This window comes from Theropithecus gelada, chromosome 3 (assembly GCF_003255815.1).
Source record: "Theropithecus gelada isolate Dixy chromosome 3, Tgel_1.0, whole genome shotgun sequence".
NCBI lineage: Eukaryota > Metazoa > Chordata > Mammalia > Primates > Cercopithecidae > Theropithecus > Theropithecus gelada.
Window position 1 is genome coordinate 56,497,258 of NC_037670.1, and position 9,650 is coordinate 56,506,907.

The 9,650-nt window shown below is 48.7% G+C and overlaps 1 pseudogene; it reads right to left on the reverse strand.

Moving 5' to 3' along the window:
- The window catches only part of LOC112621614, a 57,371-nt pseudogene extending 47,833 nt beyond the window's left edge, over positions 1-9,538 (reverse strand).
- Positions 9,539-9,650: the final 112 nt, after the last annotated feature.

Here is a 9,650-nt window from a genome sequence, read left to right on the forward strand (position 1 = left end):
AAGACTTCAGGTCACACTGCCCAAACGAAGATTTTGCAATAATTTTACTGGAAGAGCCATATAATGCAGTCATTGGGAGCATTACTCTGGGATATAAGACAATGTAGAAGTCTAAAGAACCTGAACCANTTTGCAGATATAATGAAGTTAAGGGTCTTTGGCTGGCTTGTACTGGCAGGGTTGATGTACTCACCCGGATCCTTATAAGAGCAGAGAAGGTGATGGAGAGGGTGGGAGGTGTAGTGACGGAAGCAGGAAACTCTAGTCATTCAGGACGTGCAGCACAAGCTGAGAAGTGCAGGCCGCCTCCAGGGCCAGGAGACAGATTCGCCCGCAGAGCCTCAGAAGGCAACAACCCTGCTGCCACCTTGCTTCAGTGGGACTTACTTTAGAATTCTGGTCTTCAGAACTGTAAGGGAATACATTTGTGTTGTTTTAAGTCACTAAGTGTGTGGTAATTTGTTGCAGCAGCCACGGAAACCTAGTAGTAAAGCCTCAAAACCCATCTGAAGGGGCTGGGCTCAGTGGCTCATGTCTGTAATCCCAGCACTTTGGGAGGCCGAGGAGGAGAGATCACTTGAGGTCAGGAGTTCAAGACCAGCCTGGCCAACGTGGTGAAGTGCCGTCTCTACAAAAAATACAAAAATTAGCCGGGCATGGTGGCACATACCTATAATCTCAGCTACTCAGGAGGCTGAGACATGAGAATTGTTTGCACCTGGGGTTGGGGGGTGGAGGCTGCAATGAGCTGAGATTGCACCACTGCACTCCCGCCTAGGTGACAAGAGCGAGGCTCTATCTCGAAAACAAAAACAAAACAAACCAAAAAACCCACCTGAAGAAGGTTTCCAGTTCTGCCAGCAGTCCCCCACCCAACCCTCAGAAGCAGACATTCCATTGCTGTGGGCCATGGACAGGCAAAAGGAAGCGCCTCCTTGTAGCAGCGGCCTACCCAGGAGAAACCCAAGGGAAGGCACTGCCGGGCCAGGCTCTCTACCAAAGCCATATTATGATGTTTTTTGTTTTTGTTTTTGTTTTGAGACACAGTTTCACTCTGTCTCCCAGACTGGAGTGCAGTGGCACAATCTTGGCTCACTTCGACCTCTGCCTCCCCAGTTTAAGCAATTCTCCTGCCTCAGCCTCCTGAGTAGCTGGAATTACAGGAACATAGCACGCTTAGCTAATTTTTGTATTTTTAGTAGAGATGGGGTTTTGCCATGTTGCCCAGGCTAGACTTGAACACCTTACCTCAAGTGATCCACCTGTCTCAGCCTCCCAAACTGCTGGGATTACAGGAGTGAGCCACCGCACCCAGCACTCACCAAGGCCTTTGATGGCAGGCTTTTTCCAGGGGATCAGTCCTGGTCTGGTCTGGCTCTGCCCACTCTCCCTCTCACCTAGCTGGAATCCCTAGCTCCTTCTCAGTAGAGGAGAGTGTGGACCCCAACCCCAGCTTGGTATGGTTGAGATCTGCGTTTCACTCATGGAACCTGGCTGCTCCCCAAGCCATGGAGAAAAACAGGGTCTCTCTGCAGGTATGATACAGGATGGGCCTGTCCCTAGGACCCTGTGAGAGGGAAGCCCAATGTCCCACCAGATTGGCAGAGCTGGGAAACAGAAAGTTTTATGATAGCCCTAAGGAAAAAAACAGGCAGCAGAGGAAGTAGGACAGCACTCACATGGAACCCATGTCGCTGCCTGAGTGAGGTGAGGGAGGAGTGCACCCCAGTGACATGAGGGGGAACAGAGGCGCGGTTCTAGGGCAGCTTTCCCCCTCATTTCCTCCCATGTTACTCTGATCCCCTCCAGGTGAGCCTGCCCACTTTGTGCCCAGGAGCCTGTAGACAAACACAGCTCCAAATGGTTATGGCCCCAGGAGTGGGGCACAGCAGGGAGGAGTCGTGGACAGAGGACAGGCAGGGGAGGAGGGAGTGGGCCTCAAACTCCAGGAGGGGGCCCTTCTCATGGGTCCTCCTTTTTGGCTTCTCCTTCTTTACCCTGGGCTGATCACCCAGGGAAGAATTGAAGCAAGGTTTCTCACCCTCAGGTCCAAGGGATTCAACTACCGGGCCCTTAGGGAGGTGTGATGAGCCCCCCGAAAGGATGCAAGGATTTTTTTTGTTTTGTTTTGTTTTGTTTTTTTGGAGATGGAGTTTCGCTCTTGTCGCCAAGGCTGGAGTGCAGTGGTGCAATCTCACCTCACTGCAACCTCTGCCTCCCAGGTTCAAGTGAATCTCCTGCCTCAGCCTCCAGAGTAGGCTGTAAGGTGTAAGGCCACCTGTAAGGTGGCCGCCACCACGCCTAATTTTTTGCATTTTTAGTAGAGATGAGGTTTCGCCATGTTGGGCACGCTGGTCTCGAACTCCTGACCTCAGGTGATCCGACCGGCTCGGCCTCCCAAAGTTCTGGGATTACAGGCATGACCACTGCGCTTGGCCACAATGCAAGGTTTTGCATGGAGAGCATGTACATGCCTTTCTGGAAAACAGTCCACAGCTTATTCTCAGCAGGCTCCACAGTCAAAAAAGGTTAGAACTCTTGCTAAGAGCTGTGGGAGCACCTAGGTGAGGGGCCTGCCAAGGGCATTCTGGGGACTACCTGGGCACCCGAGCCCACTGTCCCCTAGGCAGGCTGCACTGCTTGGTATTTGCAGAGCTGAGGGGGTCGGGCACGTGGGGACTGTGAAATTGCCCTGAGATGACCCACAGTCCTCAGCTGGGAAGTGAGGGGTGCATCTCCTGCAGCATCCTCCATCCCTAGACCATGGGGCCAGGAGAACTGATCCTTTCAGCAAGTCAAAAGCCTATTACTGACTTCTTCCCTGGCCATGTAGACAGTTGAACCAGGGCAGTCATATCAAGTAAATGCCTTGGTCTCTGTCACCGAGGTGACCAGTAGGCATTCCCAGGTGCAGTGAAGGTCCTGACACCAAGATATGCACCTGGCCACCTGAGGAAAGAGAAAGGACTATCTGAGGGGATGGGGCTGAGCTGGGTGTGGAGTGGTCCTTGTGGGTCTTGGTGAATGGGAGGGGGAGCAGCATGAGCCAGGCCTTGAGGCAGAAGGACAACCAGGAGACAGCCTGGAAAATGTGCTGGACCCACAAGGGCTCAAGGCTGGCCAGAGAGGGAGGTGGGATAGGCTGGAAAGTCCTGAGGTCTGAAGATTGGCCCTGGCAGAAAGAAGCCAGGTAAGGTGGGGTGTTACCTGCACCCTGGGGGCCAAGTGCAGGCCAGATCAGGCCAATTACCGGGCCCTTAGAGAGATGTGAGCCCCTTGAAATGGTGGAAGTTTTTTTTTTTTTTGAGACGGAGTTTCGCTCTTCTCGCACAAGCTGGCATCTTTGCCCAGAGCAGGCACCAACATTTCTGGCTCTGGGTGTGACCTCAGAGTGGGGAAAATCCCCAACCCCCACCAGGACCACCTGCCGCCTAGACTACTTCAGATGCTGAGCCCAAGCCAGGGGCAGGAAGCTAGAATGACACCTAGGTTAATCCTGACAAAGTCCCTGGCTCCCCCCAGCTACGGGGCTGACGGGGAATTACAGCCCAAACCCCAGATGCTGACTCTCCAACACTGAGCCCTCAGTGCCCACAGGGAGATAGAATCAGCACACTATCCAGATGGGGAAATGGGCTCCGAGAAGTGCAAGAGCCTTGCCCGATGCCCCAGACCAGGGCTCCAGGCCCAGAGTATTATTTTGTCACTGTGTCCAGAGGGCAGCAGCTGCTCTAATGTACCTACCTGAGCCTGGCAACCTTCTCCAACTTCGGAAGCCCAGGAGCATGGCCCATGTCCACTGATGCACTTGGCATGAGGCGCGACCAGAGGGACGGAGGCAGATGAGTTTCACCTCCTCCACTGGATTGTGAGGGCCTAGAAGGAGACAAGGCTCTGCTTGAGAAGACAGTGGATAGTGGTTTCCCTCTGGATGGATCTCCAATGCCTGGATGGGACCTGGCTCAGACAGAGCACAGTTCTGCAGGTCCCTGAGGCATGGAGAGTTCACAGCTACTAAGTGTAGGAGTCTAAATTCAAAGCCAACAGCGTGACTCCAAAGTCCCTGCCCTAGCCCCTGGACCACCCACCTCTCGGGATTCACCCGTGCAGGCTCATCAGATGCCCAGGCCAGCAGCACAGCCAGCCAGGACCAGGGAAACTTGAGAAGCCTCAGAGCACCCCCAAGTATTCCAATCTAATCCTGGCACCCCTGCCTCTCACCACCCTTCTTCCTGTTTTAACCTCACCGCCTACACAGAGCCTGGGCCACTTAACAGATGCCTCAATAAATCAAGAGTCTAATCTTCTTGGGGGGGGGAAAAAAAAAGACTTAACAGATATATAGTTGCAAGTCAGAATGCTAAAGAATATAAACATATAACAAGTTAATGTACATATAAATTCAATATACATCCAATCATTGTGACTATGACACAGTAGAATATTAAAATACTATTTTAAAATTTTTACAAGCTTAATATTCTATTCATTCAAACTATTTATTTAAAATACAAATCATCAACATAATTTGCTACTAAAATCTCATGCAGTCCCTTCACAGGACACATGAACCACTGGGAGTTAATAAATTAGCAGCTGGTAGGCAGTGACACACAGCAAAAATGAAAACCAAGAGGTGAAATGGTTCTGAAATAAAGAAGGTTTTAAAGCTAGGAGAAATCATTGAATTACTAAGTCATTAGCACTAATTTTAAGCCAACTAATTAATATGAGATAATACAATGTCCTATGCTTTGGTAAATTCAAACTATATTTAAACACTGTCTGTAATGTGACTTTCAAAATGCTCCTGGCCTTACAAAGATGAGATTACAATGCAGTAATACATGCTAAAGCGTTTCCCCCTGCAAAGCATGTTGTAACTTTCATTAGTCACATTGAGAGTCCAGAAGATGAAGGAAAAGGTTGTAGATTTCGCTGAGAACTTACCAGAGTTGAACTCCTTCACTTTCCGTTGCCCAGCATTGGCGGGTTCCAAGAGTGGTGGCTATAGTGGCTCGTTGGTCTTTGGTCTCTTAGAAGGTGGAGAACCATCATCATCTTGAAAAAGAAAATGGTCATTATTGAAGGAACCATCGTAGAGTTACAGCCACCTCCTGGTCAACAACATTCAAAAGTTGAGTGGAGGTTTAAAGGTATTTTGAGTATTAATAATTATTTCTCTATTGTGACCTTCAGCACACTTTTTTCTAGTTACATTTGAAATGTTATTCTTTTGGGATGTGCTCAAGTGAATACTGCTTTTTCCTCCGTCTTGCTTCATTACTTTTGAGTTTGCTTCATTTGAGTCATTATAAATCTTCCCTTCTCCTCAAATAACTTTCAAATTGTTGCCAAGAACTGTATTCTATTTTAAGGCTTTTGAGAAAAATCTTTCAATGAAGACAGCCACCTAAAGCTATACGAATATAGAAGGGGATAAAATAAAGCTTAGATTGGAAAAAAATTCAAGATTATACAAAATTCAAGCATACATAAACAAGGGAAGCTGGATAATTGTATGTTCAAATACTTTTAATATGTGCAAAATGTGTAGGCTTAAAGAAATAGAGCTGGCCAGGTGTGGTGGCTCACGCCTGTAATTCCAACACTTTGGGAGGCCAAGGCAGGCAGAGCACTTGAGGTCAGGAATTCGAGACCAGCCTGGCCTACACGGTGAAAACCCATCTCTACTAAAAATACAAAAATTAGGCTGGGCATGGTGGCTCATGCCTGTGATCCCAGCACTTTGGGAGGCCAAGAAGGCTAGATCACCTGAGGTCGGGAGTTTAGAGACCAGCCTGACCAAAATAGAGAAATCCCGTCTCTACTAAAAATACAATATTAGCCAGGCGCGGTGGCGCATGCCTGTAAACCCAGCTACTCAGGGCACTGAGGCAGGAGAATCGCTTGAACCCAAAAGGCAAAGGTTGCAGTGAGACGAGATCGTGCCATTGCACTCCAGCCTGGGCAACAAGAGTGAAACTCCGTCTCAAAAGACAACAAAAATTAGCCAGGAGTGGTGGCACATGTAATCCCAGCTACTTGGGAAGCTGAGGCAGGAGAATCGCTTGAAACCGGGAGGCAGAAGTTGTGGTTAGCCGAGATCACATAACTGTACTCAAGCCTGGGTAACAGAGCAAGACCCTGTCTCAATAAAAAAGAAAAGAAAGAAGAAAAGAAGAAAGAAAAGGAAGGAAGGAAGGAAGGAAGGAAGGAAGGAAGGAAGGAAGGAAGGAGGGAAAGAAGGAAGGAAGGAAAGAAGGAAAGAAAGAAAATAGGGATACATTATTTATGAAACAGATACTGTTGACTCAGTTACCAGAAAGCCTGTGTATAAATGAGCAGTGAGGTATTCAAGCACAGCACACACACACTACTCAGGGCAGCTGTTGTGAGAGTTCCGTGCTCATTTCCTTGTGGATATACCAGCAACTCACTCTGCTATGATCCTGCAATACATCTCACGTTAGCATTAGAGACATCTGGGCCAGGCGCGATGGCTCACACCTGTAATACCAACACTTTGGGAGGCCGAGGCAGACACATCACCTGAGGTCAGGAGTTCCAGGCCAGACCGGCCAACATGGTGAAACGCCGTCTCTATCAAAAAAATACAAAAATTAGCCGGGTGTGGTGGCACGTGCCTGTAATCCCAGCTACTCAGGAGCCTGAGGCAGGAGAATCCCTTGAACCCGGGAGGTAGAGCTTGCAGTGACCCGAGATTATGCCACTGCACTCCAGCCTGGGCGACAGAGCAAGGCTCCATCTCAAAAAAAAAAAAAAAGAGAGAATTAGAGACAAATGGATCAAATCAGCTGCCACCATCATCTTCTAGTCCTGCAAAGTGTCAGGTAACGTCCTATTAAGATTGCTGCACGCACATCATCTATAAAATACTGAAAATATCATTTTAGGAATTTTTTTTTTTTAATTTTGAGATGGAGTTTCACTCTTGTTGCCCAAGCTGGAATGCAACGGCCTGTTCTCGGCTCACTGCAACCTCCGCCTCCTGGGTTCAAGCAATTCTGCTGCCTCAGCCTCCCGAGTAGCTGGAATTACAGGCATGCACCACCATGTCTGTTTAATTTTGTATTTTTAGAAGAGGCAGGGTTTCTCCATGTTGGTCAGGCTGGTCTTGAACTCCCGACTTCAGGTGATCACCCACCTTGGCCTCCCAAAGTGCTGGAATTACAGGTGTGAGCCACCACGCCTGGCCAAGAAATCCTTATTTTAAAAAAAGGCCAGGCTCAGTGGCTCACGCCTATAATTTCAGTACTTTGGAAGGCCAAGGCGGGTGAATCACTTCAGGTCAGTAGTTTGAGAACAGCCTGGGCAACATGATGTAATCCCATCTCTACTAAAAATAATAATTTAAAAAAATTAGCCGGGTGTGGTGGTGGGCACCTGTAATCCCAGCTTCTCAGGAGGCTGAGGCAGGAGAATCTCTTGAATCTGGGAGGCGGAGGTGGCAGTGAGTGGAGATCATGCCACTGCACTCTAGCCTGGGCAACAACGCAAAACTTCATCTCAAAAAAAACAAAAACAAAAACAGACTCCATCTCAAAAAAAAAATCAAAAACAAAACAAAAAACAAATGTGGTATGGAAATGAAAATAATTACTGTGTTAAAGACAGTTTCACAGAAAATAAAAGACCACTCAAATACAATAAGCTGTCTTTTTAGATGAATATAATTGTTATTCTTACTTTACAGCTAAAGAAACGGGCTCAGAGAATGTTATTTGATTGGACCGTGTTGCATCTCTGGACAGTGCAGCTGAGATCAGACTGTGTGTGTAACTCCACTAGCCTACCAGGGTGCCTCTCACAAAGGTAAAAAATGTAAATTTGGCCTAATATACAAAGTTGCCAGGGCAGCACTGGGTCAATTCTACATACACTACTTCTAAGTTCATCAAGGGAAACTTTAAGGGAAGGTGAAAATGCTTCTAGAAGGTAACTGGACACCAGCACCCTTGCTTGTTGCCTTTGGGCTCTTCTTCTAAGACCAATAGTAACCTGAAATTATTGACTGACTGCTCCAATGAAGTGGACAAAAGGGTACCAAGGTCACCAACATCAGACAAACTCACTTGAGGTCCTATCTATGTGCTTTGAAAGACAAAACTGCTTTTGTGAAGGATACTGTATTTCAGAAAAACATAATATTAACAATAACACTGTAAAATGCTGATGTGTTGAATGCTACTTTAGAAAAACATGTTCAAATCTAGGAAAAAAAACTATGATAGAAAACTACGTATCGATTATCTAGCTAGCTAGCTATCCAGAGACATGGTTTCATTCTGTTGCTCAGGATGGAAAGCAGTTGGGATGATCATAACTCACTGCAGACTTAAGCTCCTGGCCTCAAGTGATTCTCCTGCCTCCTAAGTAGCTGGGGCCACAGGTGGACACAGTTACACCTGGGTCTTTTGTTTTGTAGCGACAGGGTTTCACTACATTGCCCAGGCTGGTGTCAAACTTTGGAGTCTCGCTGGGTCGCCCAGGATGGGGTACAGTGGTGGGATGTCAGCTCACTGCAACTTCCGCCTCCTGGGTTCAAGCGATTCTCCTGTATCAGCCTCCCGAGTAGCTGGGACTACAGGAATGCTCTACCACACCCTGTTAATTTTTGCATTTTTTGTAGAGACTGGGTTTCACCATGTTGGCCAGGCTGGTCTCGAACTCCTGATCTCAGGTGATCCACCCGCCTTGGCCTCCCAAAGTGCTGGGATTACAGGCCTGAGCCACTTAACACTTTCTTATGCTATTAAATAGCCTAACCCAGGCGAGGCGCGGTGGCTCAAGCCTGTAATCCCGAAAACTCGGATGGCCAAGGTAAGAAGACCACTTGAACCCAGGAGTTCGAAACCGGCCTGGGCAACACAGCGAGACCCCGCCCCCCCCCCCCCCCCCCCAGCTCTACAAAAGATACAAAAGCTAAGCTAGGCGCGCACCACGCTGGGCTAATTTGTGTATCTTTTGTAGAGACGGGGGTTTTGTCATGTTGCCCAGGCCGGTCTCGAACTCCTGCGCCCAAGCCAGCCATCCTTCTGCTTCGGCCTCCCAAAGTGCTGGGATTACAGGGCCCAGCCAGCCTCATGTTTTCTTTAAGCAGTGCACACTTGGTTAGTTTTCTTTTTTATTTTTTTAGACAGGGTTTACCTCAGTCTCGCAGGCTGGAATGCTGTGGTGGGATCATAGCTCACTGAAGCCTTGAACCTTGGGGTTCAAGTAGCTGGGGAGCTGAGGTAGGACTACAGAGATGGGGTCGCGCCATGCTGTTCTTGGCCTGAAGGGCTCCTTCCGCTGGCCGCGCCCGGACATAGTTTTCTATTTTTGACCACATAAACACTGTGAATGGGTCGGAGTTTGTCAGCCACCCTTTTCCAGCCAGCAACACACAGGACCTGGCGGGGAGGTCGCGGTTACCAGGCTCCACTCTGAGAAGACTACCTAACTCTAAGCACCGCACCGCCCAGCTGACATCGCCGAACGCCAGCCTGTGACGAAGCCGAAGGACCACCTTCATGACGCCACCGAAGGCCCGCCCCTGTGACGGCGCAGAGGCCCGCCTCTCACGCGAACCCAATCGGAACTCGAGGCGGGGTTGCTGGGTCTTCCAGGAGCGCGCATTCGCGGGC